The 18,321-nt window shown below is 42.2% G+C and overlaps 1 non-coding gene across 1 annotated transcript; it reads right to left on the reverse strand.

Annotated features, from left to right (window-relative positions):
• Positions 1-6,334: 6,334 nt before the first annotated feature.
• On the reverse strand, positions 6,335-6,464 carry LOC149288803 (small nucleolar RNA SNORA35). Its single transcript, XR_016277394.1, has one exon. It is a non-coding gene; the product is annotated as a small nucleolar RNA SNORA35 (small nucleolar RNA).
• Between the last annotated feature and the right edge of the window lie 11,857 nt (positions 6,465-18,321).

Below are 18,321 nucleotides of genomic sequence, written 5' to 3' on the forward strand. Positions count from 1 at the left end.
TGCTGGGCAGAGAACAGCGTCACCCTGCCTTGTGGCCAGCTCTTCCGCTGGTGGTTCCATGCTAGCAGGTTGGGACCCTTCGCTGTGGGGCGGGCAGAGGCCAGCAGCACTCTGCCCTGTTGCTGGCGTTTCAGCCAGAGCGAGGATTGCTGGTGCAGGACAGAGGTCAGCGACTCTCTCTCCGGGTGCCAGCACTTCTGGTTGGTCCTCCTTAGCCGGCGGGTACACTGTGCTGGGGGATGAGCAGAGGCCAGCAGCACTCTGCCCCGTGGCCGGCTCTTCTGCCGGTCTGGCATTTTGCGGTGCTGGGCAGAGGATCGCGTCGCACTGCTCTGGTGGGTCCCTGCTAGCAGGCAGGGACCTTTCACTGTGGGGGGGGCAGAGGCCAGTGGCACTCTGCCCCGCTGCCGGCGCTTCAGCCGGAGCAGGAGGGGCGCATGGTGCTGGGCAGAGAACAGCGTCCCTCTGCCCTGTTGTTGGCGCTTCTGCCGCCTCTAGTGGAAACCCATAGACTGCTGCCTCAAATTCCGGCGACTGCATGCGGTCCATAATCGCCCGGAAGACTTCCTCCCAAAAGTGATTGCCCACTTTCACCTCTTTGGGCTCTGGCTGCAATACCAGGGGCAGAGTGGCTGAACCTTCAAGTCCGGAGGCTTGCCAATTACAGTGAGCGGCCTCCGGAGCTCGCTCTGTGACATCTGTCGGCTCACACTGCAGGGCGTAGCGCCCCTCGAACAGCGCCAAGTATTCTGCCTCAAGGCACCATTCTCTGTCTACTAGTCTCTCAAGGTCTTGGCTGAGTTCACTTGTTGCAGTGGGCGGCAGGGCTCTCCGGCGCTTGTCACTAATGTCCCACCATCGGTCCATGTTGCCATTGCCAAAGACATCCCTTTCCTCGAATGCCTCCCACAACAGGCCAGGCCCGCCAACATCCATCCCTTCCGGAGAATGGGGCTTTCTGGATTTTCGCTGTGGGCCTCGGGCTTCCCAGTATATGGCTCGGTACTCCTCTTCGAGCCCAATCTCCTGTCGGATCAGCTTCTCTAGCTCTGCAACCTCACCTGGAGACGCAGGTCCCCCGAACAAGTAGAGCCTCCCATTCACCTGGTCCCTGATTCGTTGTTCTAGGGTGGGCAGATGTGTACCTTGGTGGGCGCTCCACTTTTCTAGGGCCGCTCTCCATCCCATGAGCCGGGCTCGGGTCCGTCTCTCAAACTCCCATACTGGAGTCTCCGATTCGAGGGTCTCATCTCCCCTCCAAGTCACCCCGCATCCCGGTGACTGTTCAATCCACTCCATCTGTGGATCCGTTTGGCTCTTCCTCGCCAGGGTATAACTTTGTTCTGCGGCTAGTTGCTTCGGTCCGCTCTGGTCTGGAAGGAGTAGATCCCACCGCTTGCCACCAATGTGACGGATCGTCCTGTGCCCCAGACTGGACACATCCGCCCGTCAGCTCCTTCCCTCTCCCAGTAAGCGGACACGCTGTGGCTGTCCGAAGAAAGCAGTCACAGACCAGCACTTCCCTCAATCATGAGACAGGACTTCATGCTTTGAGGTTAAAAACAGAACTCTCTTTATTACAAACACACAGAACTTATATACAATCTACATTCACTGTGCACCGAACCCAACCCCCAATCCTATCAGCCACATCCCCTCACAAATCCCATCAGTATACAGGGGATGTATCAGGTGAGGGGATTAAGGGATACAATGGGTTCCCCCACCTGTGTTATCCCCCCTGTAGTGCGGGTGCCGTCTGGGCAGACAGGGCTGTGTTGGCTGATTAAGAGCCCCAGCCAGATTATAGGATCGTCTCTTTGAAGGCTGGAGCTGCAGCCACATTCAAACGGTACAAATAAATATAATAATAATAATAACAGTGAAGATCAGACATAGGTTCTTCACAACAACCTTACAAACACTTACGCTTTAACTAGTATTGGAGGTTTTTTTTCAGGAGAAGTTATGTTAGGCATAGAAACCTAATTCAATGCATACATGTAGATTGCACATGCAGCCCTTGTAGATCACAGTACACAATATAACAAAGCGTAAGTATATCTAAAGAAGGTTTCAATCCCATAATCATGCTAAAGAAACACTACTGGTAGTTAGTCCACCCTTTTTGCACTGATTCACCAGCTGTCTGTGGGCTACAGCCCAGATCAGTATTTTAAAATAGCATGATGGGAGTCCAAAAAGCTTATCAGACCATTTTTCCCCCATAACTTTAGTGAGGGGGCACCTGTGACACCACAGTTCCTGATCCCTTTATTCTAGCAGTATGGTTATGGTTTTCTATCAGCATATCCTGATCTCACAATAGATTAGCTGGCAGCATGCTGGCCCTTTTAGGTTTCTTACAGCCTACTTTACTACCACAATTATCTTTATATTTACCACACTTTATCTAGACTCACCAAAATCTCACTGCCCAAGATCATGCCACCCACTTCAGAGTCAAGATCAAAACTGTTAGATAGGACTTCACTTCTTTGCAACATCCATCTACACCACTCACCACCACTTACCCCATACTACATGTGTTTTCCTGTACAAGTGTTTTCCACTCTTCCTTCTTCCGCTCACCCAAAAATCTGTCTCCTTGACCCTACACCATCACACATTGCAAAGTTTCTTTCTCCTTTCCTTTTGTCAAACACTTCCCATCCTTTCCCATCCTCTGGAACAGTACCGTACCAACAACCTTTAAGTATACTCAAAAATCACAGCTAGAAAATCCTTGCCTAATTTCCTCTGCCCTAATACCCTCTTTGACCCATTACAGTCTGATTTCAAGTATTCAATGACATGCTCTCTCCCAATGCCAAAGGTCACTTCTTCCTGCTAATATTCCTGGACCTCTCTGCTGCTTTTGATACTGTTGATCACCACCTTCTTCTTGGCTCACCACCTTTTCTAGGTATATAAGAGACGGTGCTCTCCTGGATCTCATAACTTTCTTTGTTACTTTTTCTAGCAAGACATCGTCACCTTTTCTTTTTATTTTTTTTATTTTTTATTATCAAACATATAAATTAACAAGCGGCAGACTCTTAATCAGTATCAATAAAACATTGACAATCATTTCCACTTATATAGATATATATATCTTAATATTATTACTGCCACTACAAACTCTGTTACATCTTAGGGAAGTGGGTCAGATTATTCATAAGATATCTTCTGGCCTCCTATCCCAATAAAACAACAAAGAAAAACAACAAAAAGGAAAATAGTAAAGAAAATAATAAATACATAGAAATACAAAACAGAGAGGGTTTTACCACTATCATACTATCCACTCATACCATTCATCCCTTCCAGTCATCACTTCGGGCGTGTCTTTACATATAAATTGTTATCCCTTTATACATATAACCTCAATAAAGGTCGGGGTGTTTAGCCAGCCAAGGTCTCCACACTTTATAGAATTTATATAGTTTCTGTTGCGCTTGATAGAAACCCCGTTCCATCACACATTGATAATTTGATTTATAACATGATCTATACTAATTGATCTTTTTTGTAACCAATGTCTAGCTATAATTATTTTCATAGCCAATAGGCATTGAATAATCAAAGCTTTTTGATTAGTAGAGATGTTAATCAAATTCATATGTAACAAGGCCTTATTGAGCGTAGGATTTATATAGCTATTCAAAGTATCCGATATAATCTCGAATAGTTCCTTCCAAATGTGTTGTAATAAATTGCAACTCCACCAGATATGTATATAGGTGCCTTTTGCCAGACCACATCTCCAACATATAGCGGAGGTGTTATGATTAAATTTAGCCAATTTCTCAGGAATCATGTACCATCTTAACATAATCTTGTAGTGGAGTTCTATCATATTTAAAGAATGTGTAAATAGGCTAACTTCCGCTAAACTCTTTATCCAGTTTTCCTGCTCCACTTGAGAGTGTAGATCCTGTTGCCAAGATTTTAACGCGCAATTTTCAACTGGTTTTTCTGTTTCTTCTAATAATAAATACCACTTCCTCATACCTCTATTAATTATTTCTAGAGAGAACATATCTATTATCTTGTGGCATATATCTGATTTTCCTCCCTCATATAAATGAGTTTTTAAATAATGCCTTATTCTGTATATATTGAAAAATTCAGAATTATCCAACTTAAAATCTTCTTTCAGGCGAGCAAAGGAATTTATCTTATTTAAAGTGTATATATCATTTATTCTCATATTTCTAAAATTATCCCAGTTTTTAAGACTTAATTGTCGAATATTAATTTGAAGAGATTCCAGAGGTGCAGATGTTATTATTTTATTATTCAAGCCTACTCGGTGTTTGAAAAGGGTCCAAAACTCTATCGCACTTTTTAAAGAGATAGGTAGAGTATTTATAATTAATTTTGTGCAATCTTGATGTTTCCATAGTAGGCATTCTAAATTCTCCATTCCTGTCAGTTCTTGTTCCACAAGGAACCAATCCTCTTTATGGCTGTTTTTATATTGTAACTTCATTATATGTGTTAATATACTAGCCTTAACATATCTTTCTAGGCATGGTACGTTTAGTCCTCCTTTGGTTTTACTGGCGTATAGAATTTTTTTGGATATTCTAGGTTTTTTGTCTACCCATATGAATTGTTCAATTTTTTTTGGAACATTTGGATCCACAGAGGAGGAAGTTTCATAGGAATCATTCACAATAAGTAAAACCATTTTGGAATTATGTATGATCTTACTACATTCATCCTGCCCATCCATGATATAAACAACCCTTTCCAATCTGCTATTTGTCGTATTAATTGATCACGGAGTTTTTCATAATTAATATCTAGAATTTGCATTATCTTAAGTGGTATAATAATTCCTAAATATTCAAATTTTGTAGTCTCCCATATAAAATCGTATTCTCTTTCTAGTCTTACTTTTATCTGTTCTTCCAGGTTCACTATAACTGCTTGGGTCTTATTTGTATTTAATTTGTAATTAGATAACTTACTAAAATTTGTAATTTCCTGCATCAGTTTACGGGGTCGTACATAGAAATTAATATATCATCTGCATATAAACTTATCTTATTTTCAACATTTCCGATTACCGAACCTCTAATTTCTTTATTATTTCTGATCCTAGACGTGAAGGGTTCAACGGTAAGAATATATAAAAGGGGTGATAAGGGGCAGCCCTGCCTGGTGCCATTATATATTGTGATCCAGTTGGAACTAAAACCTTGTCCTATCACCTTGGCAGTCGGATTGGAATATAATGACAGTATCGAATCAATAAACCCCTTCTTAAAGCCATATGCATACAATGTTTCTTCAAGGAACAGCCAATTGACCCTATCAAAAGCCTTCTCGGCGTCCAGGGCCAAAAACAATGATGGTACTTTGTAAGAAGAGACAAATTCTACCAAGTCAATAATTTTTCTTACGTTATCATTAGATTGTCTTCCTTTCACAAATCCGGTTTGATTTCGATGTATTATCTGGGGGCATATCATCTTTAACCCCTTCGTGACAAAGGCTGATTCTATTTTTTGTACCCTTCGTGACAATGGCTGTTTTATCGTTTCTGCGGTGTTTCTGTTTAGCTGTAATTTTCTCTTAACCCATTTACTGAACCCACACAAGTTATATATTGTTTTTTTCAGGACAAGAAGGGCTTTCTTCAGACACCATTTTTTCCATATGATGTAATTTCCTATAATAAAAATACTAAAATATGACGAAAAAAAAAAAAAAAAACACATTTTCTCACTTTTATTTGAAAAATCTTTTATTCATCATAAAAAACTACTGAAAAAACCCGCTAAATAGATTCTACTATTTGTCCCGAGTTTAGAAATACCCAATGTTTTTATGTTTTTTTGCTTTCTTCTACACGTTATGGGGCAATAAGTACAAGTAGCGTTTTGCTAATTCAAAATCATTTTTCTCTGAATCTGGTAATTTTGTCCCCATGTGGTATTTGGGGCATCTTTGAAGCCAGCAAATTAAATTTACCCCACCAAACCATATATTTTTGAAAACTAGACACCCCAGGGTATTTTAGATGCTGATAGTTTAACCCTTTCCATGCACTAATCCTACCACCAACCCTTGTCAAAGTTTGTGATAGTAATTGTTTTTGGTGTTTTTTTCACACACTTTGTACTTCAGGTGTGAAATTATAGCTCCTGGTATATGTCACTGTCCCACAACACCCCGATATGTGTTCAGCAACATCTCCTGAGTACATTGATACCCCACATGCATGGGTTTGTCAGATTGTTTGGGGGCAAAAGGGCCACATTTGGAACATGAGCAATTCAGTTTTTCAACTAGGAAGTTTTACATCTGGGTAAAGAAAAATGCTTGTACCCAACTATAAGTAGGGACAGGTTACAAGAAAGCCTGGCCTATCTCCAAGAAGGGATTTGATCTAGCACCTTAAGCGGTCCCTCATGCCACGCAATGGGCACAGGGTTCACTTGACAGTGCAAATAAAAACGCTTAAAAAATGGTGGAGCAAATAAAAGCTAAAAAACAGTAAATGTAACAAAAAATGTAAAAAAAAAATACAAAAATGGAGCAGGAACAAAAAAAAAATTAAAAATGGGAAACTGTGTGATACAACTTGAAGCAGTCACCGACACAGAGTGCAGGTTTTCCAGGGCAATCTGGACAGTAAAATGTGGTGTCCTTTCTTTGCCCCCTGCTGTAGCATACCCTGCATCTCTTTTGGGGATTCTGCTTCTTTGCTGTAGGGGGGATTTTAAAAATAAAATGGGTAGCCCCAATCCTGCTGGTTCCCATCACCACTTGGGGACCAGGTGCATCATGGTACAAGATACTTGAAATTACTTGGAGCTGAAACTGCAAAAAAGACAGTTTCAGCACAGTGTCTGCTTTTTTGTGCAACAAAAAAGCGTTATAGGTTGCAATTTGCATTAGGTAAATTGGAACCTTCTTGTACCAGGCCTTTGTCTTCCTCATAATGAGGTAGGGCTGTAGGAGTTGATCTGACAGATCAACTCCACCCATGTTCTTATTATAGGCCCTGATGCACACTGCCTTTCTAGTGACCCCAGCTCTACCACGGACAGAAACCTCCATGGTTCTCTCATCGTGGATGGTGGTCAGCATGCACACCTCTTTTCTGTCCCTGAACTTCAATGCCAAAAGCTCCTCTTGACGTAGAGCTGAGGTCTCCCCCTTTCCTAGCCGGGTTCGTGCCAGGTGTTGTGGGAAACCCAAGCGGTTCTTTTTTATAGTACCGCAAGCTACTGTATCGAAACAATACAGCAGCTTGAACAAAGGGACGCTTGTATAGAAGTTATCTACATACAAGTGGTAGCCTTTGTTCTTAAGGGGGAATATTAGGTCCCAAACAATCTTTGCACTGGTGCCCAGATGTTCTGGGCAACCTGGAGGGTCAAGGTAGCTATCCTTACCCTCGTATACCCGGAAGGCATGAGTATACCCTGTCTCGCTCTCGCAGAGCTTATACACCTTCACTCCATACCTAGAGCGCTTGGAAGGAATATACTGCTTGAATCCCAGCCTTCCTTTATATTTCATCAGGGATTCATCCACGCAGATATTCTTTCCAGGTGTATAAACCTCTGGAAACCTGGCAGCGAGATGGCTAATCAGGGGGCGGATTTTGTAGAGCCTATCAAACTGGGGGTGCTTCTTAGGGGGGCACAGGCTGTTGTCATTAAAATGCATGAAATGAAGAATCATTTCATACCCTTGCCTAGTTATAGTCTGGGCATAAATGGGGGTACTAAGGATGGGGCTGGTGCTCCAGTAGGAGCGGATGGAGGGCTTTTTTATAATGCCCATTAACATTGCGAGTGCCCAGAATTTAAGAAATTCTGGCACATCAATGGGAGTCCATGGCTGTTTTGCCCAAAAAGAATTAGGGCTAGCAGCACGGTGCTGCTGGGCATAAAGGTTAGTTTGTGTGACAATGTCTCCCAAGACATCATCTCCCAAAAAAACCTGCACAAATTGCAGTGGAGTGAATCCTGTAACATCAATATTGATGCCAGGAATTCCAGAAAAAGGAGGGATAGCTGGCTTGTACTTATTAGGCGCTACCCATGCCTCTGGTGCACTGCCACGACTACGTGTGGCAGGCCTCCTAACAGCCACAGATACATCACTAGATGTATCTGTGAACTGACCAATGTCAAAATCTGACGCTGTATCAGTGGCCTCAGAATCTGTGGCCAAAACGGCATACGCCTCCTCAGCCGTATACCTGCGCTGCATGGTTACAATTGCAGCAAAAATAGTGGGGAAGGAAAGGGTTTATGGCTGTAATAAAAATAAAAAAATGTAAAAAAAACCCTAAAAAAAGCAAAAAATAAAAAATAAATGTAAAAAAAAAACAAACCCCAAAAACAATTGCCACTATGCAAGATCACTGTTTATGCAGTGATCAATGGCAATGAAGGGGTTAATATTGAATGGGTGGCTCTTATAAGAGCCTTTGGCTCAATATATATATTTTATTTTATTCAGAATACCTGAAATACCAGAAAACACACCGATCTGTCTCTCTCCCTCACTAGAAGCAAGTGAAGGAGGGAGGCAGATCCAATACTGGTCAAAGGCAATGTTTAGAAAACATTGCCTTTGATTTATCAAATCATGATCACTCTTATGACCACTAGGGGTGTTATTCACTGGATGTCCATGACATCCAGCAACCCCCCCCCCCGATGATGACAGCAGGCTCCGCCCCCCGGCTTGATGGGCGCCCCCATCTTGAAACACCGCGTGTGTTTCGAAGACGCCGGTACCGGGAAGGTAAGTTAAGCATTTAGGAAGTGATCGCGAGTCGCTTCCTTTGCTAAACAGGTGTTGCAAAGATGCCTCGCTACTGAGGCATCTTAGCAACACTAGCTAAACAAAGGAAGCGACTCGCGATCGCTTCCTAAACCCGTTTTTCGGAGGCGGGCGCCGCCATGTTTGAAAGACGTGTAGTCTTTCAAACATGCTTTTTTATTCGCCCCTAGGAGCGATCGTGGGGGGGCAGAATGTTTTTTTTGGTGTTGCTCAATGCCTCGATGTGAGTGCCTCGTTTGAGTGAAAAAATCGATCACGGATCGATTTTTTCACCTGTTTTAACAAATGACGGTCCTGGCACGTCATTTGTCGTTAACGACATGTTTTTCCGTGACGTGCCCGGACCGGCAATTGTCATCAAGGGGTTAATCTCTCGGCCAATATAGCTGAATATATTTTTGTATCGATATTAATTAAGGAGATAGGTCTATAATTGAATGTATATGTCTCATCTTTCCCTGTTTTAAGAATGGGATTAATAGTTGCTTCCAACATCCCATTTGGGAATATCTTCATTGTCCGAATATCATTAAATATATTAGTCAGATGGAGTGACAATAGTTTTACTAATTTCTTATAAAACAGGGCTGTATACCCGTCTGGGCCTGGGGCTTTGTGTACTTTTAATGCTTTTATTGCTCTGCAAACTTCATTCTCTGAAAAAGGGATATCCATTTGTTCTGCTAAATCCTCTGAGATTTTTGGTAACTTTGAATCTAATAAATATTTTCTAATTTCTTCCCTCTCTTGATTCTGAGCTGGGATATTATATAAATTAGAATAAAATTCTCCAAAGACTCGTCCAATATCTTCAGGACTAAATACATAGTCATTGCCTTTTTTAATTTTATAAATTCTGGCTTTTAATTTTCTTTTTTTTAGTTGGTTGGTAAGAAGTTTTTCTGCTCTATTCCCAGAATAATAGAATTTTTGTTTCATTTTAATTAAGTTACAATTTGTTGTATTTAAAAGGCGTTCCTCGATCTCTTTTTTTATTTTGCTCATATTCGAAATGTCATGCTCATTAGGATTCTCTCCACTTTTCCTTTTTAAATTATTGAGCGAGATATATAAATTGGATAATTTTTCGTTTCTTTTCGTTCTATTCTGAACATCTCTCTTGATCAAATAGCCTCTCATGACACATTTATATGCTGCCCATACATTTCCCAAACTAGTGTCATTAGTGAGGTTTTCCTGAAAAAACTGGGCAGTCTTCTGTGTAATAAATTCTAGACCGTCTTTATTCAGTAGGGAGTAATCTTTAAGTCTCCAAGGCTGTAAATTCCGTTTGTACTTTTTATTTATCTCAAGGCCTACAGGGTCATGATCAGACCAAGCAACATTTCCTATCGATATTTTTTTGCACTCGTTTAACGATTTAGCATTAGTTAGGATCAAGTCTATCCGTGTAAATACCTTATGACATTGCGAGAAATAGGTATAGTCTTTATCAAAAGGTCTTATAGATCTCCATATATCATACAATTCATTTTTTCCTAACGTTTCCTGAAAAGCTTTTGTCATCCTCATTTGAGTAGATCCTTTAAATTTTCGAGTGCTTGTACTATCACATTCATAATCTAACACATCGTCACCTTTTCCACTTTCTGTTGGAGTCCCCCAGGAATCGGTCTTTGGCCCTCTGCTCCTTTTCATTACATAAACTCATTTGGCTCTCTCATTTCCAGTATTATCTGGATTTTTTTAAAAGTGAACTCATTATCTTTCATCCTTCCATTTCTAAACCATTAAGTACCTGAATTCTCAATCTTCATTAACACCACAACTATCTCTTTTAGTTACCAGTCTCATTGCCTTGGGGTCATATTTGACAAAGCCCTCTCCTTCATTCCGCATATTCAATCCTTCTCTAGGTCTTGCTGCTTGCACTTAAACAACATTTCTCACATTCGCCCGTTCCTCTCCCAAGAAATTACAAAAACCCTGGTTTAATCCCTCATTATTTGCTGCCTCAACTATTGCAACACCCTTTTGGTTGGTGTTCCTCTGTCTCTATTCTTTCATCTATGCAAAGCTTTGCTACTGTGCTTATCTTCTTTGCATGACATTCTTCTTCTGCCCACTCTGTGAAGCCCTCCACTGGCATCATGGGTTAAATTAAAAATCCTTATACTAACATACAAAAGCCCTCCATGACACTGCCTCCCCATTGCATTTCTGCCCTCATAACACTCACCTACTCAAACCTTACGTTATTTTTGTAGGCAAAGGCTTTCCTCACTGATCACTTCTTCATTTTCCTACTCACGCTTTCATTCACTCATGCTTCCCCATAACTCCGAAACTCACTTTCACCAAACCTCCAGCTTTCACCCTCCTTTTCAAGATTCAAGAAAAAAACCCAAACCCATTTCTTTGCGGCTAGAACTTAGTCTGCCACTAATAAAACCTCCATATTCGTCTATGGCACTATTCACTCTAGATTCCAAGCAATGACCCTTATGTACTGTCACACTGACTCCTCAATGTGAGATCACTGGACTGCTGGACAAAGGAATGTACCCATTGAGGACAAACCGGCACCCCCTCAGGTTGAGGCCTTGGGTTTAAACAGCCGTTGGACTTGCTGATGATCTACTTTGCCTCTCAGGATACAATATAGCCCAGACTGAGTAGGACAAAATCAGACAAGCCAGGTTAAGGAATTAAGAGATACGTACTGTCAGGAATCAGGCCAAAAGTTTTTGCAACAATCAGGTAAAAACAGGAACTAGCTGATACCATGATTGGAGGGGGAGCTCTCCCTGTGGCTATAGTCCAGCAGTAAATACTACCACAAAAATCCTCCTGTGGCAAGTCTGGACGGTGCAGGAACTGCACACAGAAGGTTAGTAGTTTGAATCGAGGCAACCCCACTCCAAGGTTGTCACATCTTGTTTTCTACATATATTATAATTACCTCTACGGCCTGGAAAAGGGTCCATACACATATTGGGTGCCTGCTCCATGGACCCTACCTCTTCCTAATGGCAGCAATCTGATATTTATTTTAACTTTTTCTTAATTTCAGGGAAGTTGCTGATTGGTCACAGGCAGTCAGCACTTTCACTTCTGCCCTAGACACTGCCTCACATTAGTACACTTGAGGCATTTCTTTAATGGAAGCATGATTTCTTAGCACAATGAAGCCAGATCGCTTAGCACAATTGCTCAGTACGATTAGGATTGTACTCAGACTACAGCTACGTAGCAGATATGTAGCTGGCTGAACTCACTTTGCTAGTTATGTATCTCCTACATAGCTGGTACTTTAGTGATTAATAAAAGACCCATATTTACATGAAATTAACACAAAGGTTTCCTTTACTTCTAATGTATTGTAGGTTATTCTTTTACCAATGGGTTTGATAAAAGAACTAAATATACATATTTACCTTTTATTTTAATATTAAAATATCATGAGTTAGCAGACCCAAGCTAGATTTCCAGGAAGATACACAGTTCAGTCTTTATCTCTTTAATTCAAAGACAAGTTGACTTGAACTGTACAATGGAAGAAAAACATATAACCGGTGAAATGATGGGGCTAGTTAAATATAAGAGAAAACATTATAAACAGTTTACATATTATCAATAATTTGCTCGAATATGTGAATATTAATTTAGGGAAAAAAGAAAAAGCCTGAATATAAGACTACCCTTTAAGATAAAGCTTTTACTAGTAAATATTAATTCACATGAAAACTATTTTTTAATATTTAATAAAAACTATGATTGAGAAAAATGAATTTTTTGTTTTTATTTCCTTTTATTTGCCAACCTGCCCCCAGGTATGCACATCTGCCCCACAGATATGCCTTATACCCCCTTATATGCCACTCTGCCCCCAGAAATGCCTTATACCCCCTATATGCCACTCTGCATCCCTGATATGCCAATCTGCTGCCACATATGCCTTATACCCCCTTATATGCCTCCTAGATATGCCTCTTGACCCCCTATTTAAAACTCTGCCCCCCAGATATGCCGTTTACCCCCTATATGCCACTCTGCCTCCCTGATATTTCTTTTAACCCCGTATATGCTACTCTGCCTCCCTGATATTCATTTTAACCCCTCTATATGCCACTGCCTCCCTGATATTCCTTTTAACCCCCTATAAGCCACTCTGCCTCCTTGATATTCTTTTTAACCCCCTATATGCCACTGTGCCTCAACTTTGCACAGACCTCCACCGGCTGCTGGAGAGGAGGATCCAGGTCTCCTGCAGTGCGGTGGGGGATCTGCATCTTAGTCTGTAGTCAGACCTCTATTTGAAGTCTGATTATAAGACGACCATTTCATTCTTTGCATATTATGTCATTTTAAATTCAAATGTATTTTCACTACCTCTGATTGTAACAGCGCTACTGAATCTGCTGCCGCTATGTATATAAATGTATATGTACCCCATAATTTCCCCTGGTGCCATCCCCAGTGTAGTAACTCATAATGTCACCCCCCATGGACCTCCTCCCATACCATACAGGATCCTTAGACCACGTCCCAGTGAGCAGAACTCATTGCATGGTGTCGACCCACATGGGCCACACTGCCGTCTCTCACCACTGCGAGAGTTTGAACGTCAGTGCCCCAGAACAAGGGAAGGAAGCTCCATGTGGGGGGGGGGCAACAGGTCACTCAAGGATGGCAGTTTGGGTGTCCTCCCCGCTGATGGTTGTACATAGAGTAAATGTTGACTTCACAGGTATTCATTATTCATTTTTTGCCAGAAAGCTAGGCAAACTAAATCAGATAGTGCTTTTATACTTTTTACTGTACCAAGAGGTTACCTTGGTAGCGATCAGCCATAATAGCCTCTCTGCTATATTGGCTGGTTGCTGGGTAAAGGTGAAGATCTGATTTCACATTTAGTTTTTATCATTACTTCTATTGTGAAGAAAGCTGCTCCAGAAGAAGCCTCTGCGTTTAATTGTAAATGTGAGGCTTCCCTCTTTAGCAGAAGTTTTGTGTGTATATTTAAACAGAAATCTTCCACTGGGAGGGGAGGATTGTTTACTGCGCTAGAAAAAGTTTTTGACATCACATTCTACACACATATACATTAATATGTAGTTGGTCCCCCTTTACAGCTATAACAGCTTCCACTCTTCTGTGGAGGCTTTCCACAAGATTTTGGGGAATTTCTCTGGGACTTTTTGTCCATTCATCCAGTAGAGCATTTATGAGGTCAGGCACTGATGTGGGATAAAAAGGCCCGGCTCGCAATCTCTTTTCCAGTTCTTCCCAAAGGTGTTCGATGAGATTGAGGTCAGGACTCTGTAGGGGCCGGTCAAGTTCTTCCACACCAAACTCATCCAATCATGTCTTTATGGGCCTTGCTTTGTGAACTGGGCACAGGCATGCTGCAATAGAAAGAAGGCCTTCCCCCAAACTGTTCCCACAAAGTTGGAAGCAGAGCATTGTCCAAAATGTCTTGGTATGCTGAAGCATTAGGATTTCACTTCAAAGGAAGTAAGAGGCCCAAACCCTGAGGAACAGTCCCAGACCATTATCCCTCCTCCACCGGACTTTACAGTTGGCACAATGCAGTCAAGCAGGTAAAGTTCTCCTGGCATCCACCAAACCCAGCCTCGCCTATCAGACTGCCATCGCTTTACATCGATCCGGTTCTTGTACTTTGTGATGTGAGGCTTGCGTGCAGCTGCTCAGCCGTGGAAACCCATTCCTTGAAGCTCCTGTTGTGCAGTTTTTGTGCTGATATTAATGCCAGTGGAAGTTTTGAACTCTTGAACTCAGCAGGGGGTTAGTGATTTTAACGCACCATGCGCCACAGCACTCAGTGACTCTGCTCTGTGACTTTACGTGGTCTTCCGCTTCGTGGCCGAGTTGCTGTTGCTCCTAAACACTTCCACTGTCCAATATACCAATTACAGTTGGCCGTGGAATATCTAGCAGGGATGAAATTTCATGAACTGACTTATTGCAAAAGTGGCATCCTATCACAGTACCACGCTTCAATTCACCGAGCTCCTCAGAATGACCCATTTTTTCACAAATGTTTGTAAATGCAGACTGCCTGGCTAGGCCCTTGATTTTATACACTTGTGGTAAGGAGTCTGATTGAAACACCTGAATTCAATAATTAAGAGGTGTGTCCCAACACTTCTGTCCATATGGTGTATGTCTAGTTATACTCCTATACCGCCTCTACTAAAACTGGGAAGCGTTAGTATGTACACATGTGCTCAGTAGAACTCCATTTCAAATTATTGGAAGTAGTAGCAGCCAATTGCATGTATTCTAGCAATTTATCAGAGTTAAATTTAATTGCTGCTTATCCATATCTTATCTTGACAAATAATGAATTTAAAGTATTAATATAATAGTCATTGTATAGAACACATTTTTAATTTGCTCCCAATGATTGGTACCAGACACAGACATGTTAACAGGTGATATCAAAATAATTGTATTTTTTAGAGATAAGATTATTTTAATTTAACATTTGTGTTGAGATAAAATGTGTTGAGATAAGTTTATGCTAACTTTTTTTTGTACATAATAAAGTGACCTGTTAACGTCACTCCAATTGAGTTAGCTCTAAAGCCTGTTTCTGCTATTTCATCATGTTTGTATTTCATCTTGTTTTGAGACTCATTCTTTATTTTTTTCTGTGGAATCAGCCACACAAGAAGCCAAGTATTTTATTTCCATCTTTTTCTATTGCGTTTATTGTTAATGTTGCTAAGAGAAAACTAAAATAGTGTCAGGTATGTGTCATGGGCCCTGCAGAACATACCACATTTTTGTCTATAAAAAACAATTTTTTCATAGTCAGAAAATATTAGAAAATAACAATAATCATATCCCAGAAAGCTGAATTTCGTCGCTAATGTTCCCACTTGACCATTTTATGCATGCTGGCATCCAAAATCCATATCATTATAGAATTATGGCAGTTTCTTAAAGAGAGAGAAAGCTGTCAGGTCCATAGCCAGAAAATAGATGCTTATGTGGGTAAAAGTGTATTTCTTTTGCCATACTCAGGGAGAAGGGCTGAATTAACCAAGGGGGACATTGTAATTGTACCAGGGCCCTGGAGTGGTAGAGGGCCCTAAGCCCCATCATGTGGTAGATTTTCTTGATTTGTAGTAGCCTGTGACACTTGTTAGCTCTGGATTAATGTGAGGGACAGTCAGACACCAGCAGAGAGGAGCCGCTCTCCAGCAGGTATGGATATTACCTGATTTTATGACAAGACACGGAGGCTCCTATTGCTTAACTCTTTCTTTACTGAAACAAATAGCAGCAAGAAAATTTGAATAGAGGAAAAAATAAAACACAACATGTGGCCCCAACAGCCAATCCCTATACAGTATTCTCTATAACTGAAGTCTCCTCCCGGAAATCATCCTCTTTCTTTGCTGCTCACTGGATCAGATAAGTACTATCCAGTGTATTTCCTTCTTTATACCAGATTATATATATTTTCTGTTATTGATTTAATGTATTTATTTCATTTATTTATGTGTAAATTTATTATTTTACATGGTTTGCATTATTCTCTTGGATTCTCCCTTCGTTACGGTTGTTTTCTTGGTTTTTCCCGTTTCGGGTTCTTGTTTTTCGTTTTCTCATGACTTACCTTTTCCCCTTCCGGTATGTCTTGCCTTGTCGTCCCCTTGTTCTGTTTGACGGCGTAGTTTGCCGTGGTTTCTTCTACTCGCGTCTCTCTGAGACGCTCTATCGGCGGTCTACTGTGCATGCGCGCGGCTGCCGTTTCTCCTCAGGATCTTCGCGGCTTTCCTTCCATGCGGTTCTGCTGCTCGGTCGTCCTCCTGTCGTCCACACCTCTCTTAGGACAGCGTTTCTCGTGCGCCCAGGCAGGGGTATGCTCCCAACCTGGTGCTCTTATCCAGAAAGCCGTTTTTCCCTCTACCTTGATTCGGGATTTCAAGCTCAGTTCGGCTGTTGGGCAAATTAATTAATTAATTATTATTGATAATCATGCCTGAAGCTGTCAAGAATGTGCCTCCTCCAGCAGAAAACTTGCTTTCCCAGGGGGATTTAGAATCAGAGACGATTGTGCCTATTGCCAGTGGGAGTAGTAATCTCCCTTCTACTTCTGGGCCTCATTTAGATTTACACAAGTCTGTGTCTGATGCCATTTTGGCAGCCATGGGATCCATGACATCTACCTTGTCTCGTTCAATTGCCTAAGCAATTAATACTTGTTCTCACCAAGGTGCTTCTGATCCCCTTAAAGCGACAGCGCCCCAAAAGGCTTTATCTAAACAAAGGCCCATTAACCCCCCGACCTCCAGAATTATTGAACATGGCGATGTACATACCGCCCTAGATAGCGTGGCACCGGCACGCAAAAGAGCCTATCCGCGCCAGGCAGAACGGCGCGGCGGTGGAAGTGCGCAAAGACACTCCCTGAGGACTCGAATTCGGAGGTTGACTCCGCTGAGGAGGTGGTGCCACCTGAGGATTCCTCTGATTTTGATGAGGATTTGGATGAGGAACCTTTTGATTCCTTGGAACCAGGTTCCCCCAAACAAGAGGACCAAGGGGTCTCTCATTCTTCGTCCTCACCAGGGATTCTGGATCCCCAGGGAGACTCTCTTTTCGACCCAGAGAGTCTTCATCACCCACGCGCATCAGAATGGGTACCGTCAACACATATTGCTCAGTACCTGGAGAAATGGGTCAGGCGCCCTCTCTCTAAATCCGCCAGAAACAAATTGAGGGCGGAATTCCCACGCCCTATTGTTCCTAATAAAGTTTGTGAAACACCTTCGGTGGATCCAAAAATGGTCCAGTATTTAGCCAAATCTGGCTGGAACCCAAGGAAGGGTTTAGAATCTGCTCTTAAATCCTGTCAGGATAAACACCTGGATGTGTTTGGCCCATTGACTAAATTATTCGAATTGGCGTCTAATGCCAAAGAGAAAGGGGAATCAGTTGACCCAGACACCCTCTTGGGGTGGATCCAGCGGGCAATCTGTATCGCGGGGAATGTTAACACTTCCTTCTGCATAGAGAGACGTAAGGCCATCCTTCTAAAGGTGGAACCTAAGCTGGCCAACCTCGCCTTGTCGGAGGCGGGTAAAGATGCTCAGGGTCTCCTATTTGGAGATTCCTTCATAAAGGAACTAGGGCAATTTGTCGGTGCCTTCACCGCTTTGGACAAAGCCCAACCGTCTATAAAAAGGGTGTTTGAGATACGGGTTTCCACCAGGGCCGGCAGATTCCGGGGCCGTCTGGCCGGCCGTAACGCCTTCAGTTCTTCCCGAACTTCCAGAGGCTCCTTCACGCAGCTCCCTCCACACTGGGAGTTCAAGCAACCCTCACCTTTCTTCCCTTCACGAGCCAGGCCGTGGCGCTCCAGGGGTTCAGGAAGAGCCCAATGACGTCCCTATGGTGAGTACACAACTAACCATCCCTTCTTTCCCGCTTCAGGTGGGGGGACATCTCCATCATTTTTTCCAAGCTTGGAAAAATCTTACGGCGGACACGTGGATTCTAGAT

Source organism: Sceloporus occidentalis, unplaced genomic scaffold (assembly GCF_023333645.1).
Source record: "Sceloporus occidentalis isolate IW3139 unplaced genomic scaffold, rSceOcc1.0.p SCAF_49, whole genome shotgun sequence".
In the NCBI taxonomy this organism is placed as follows: Eukaryota; Metazoa; Chordata; class Lepidosauria; order Squamata; family Phrynosomatidae; genus Sceloporus; species Sceloporus occidentalis.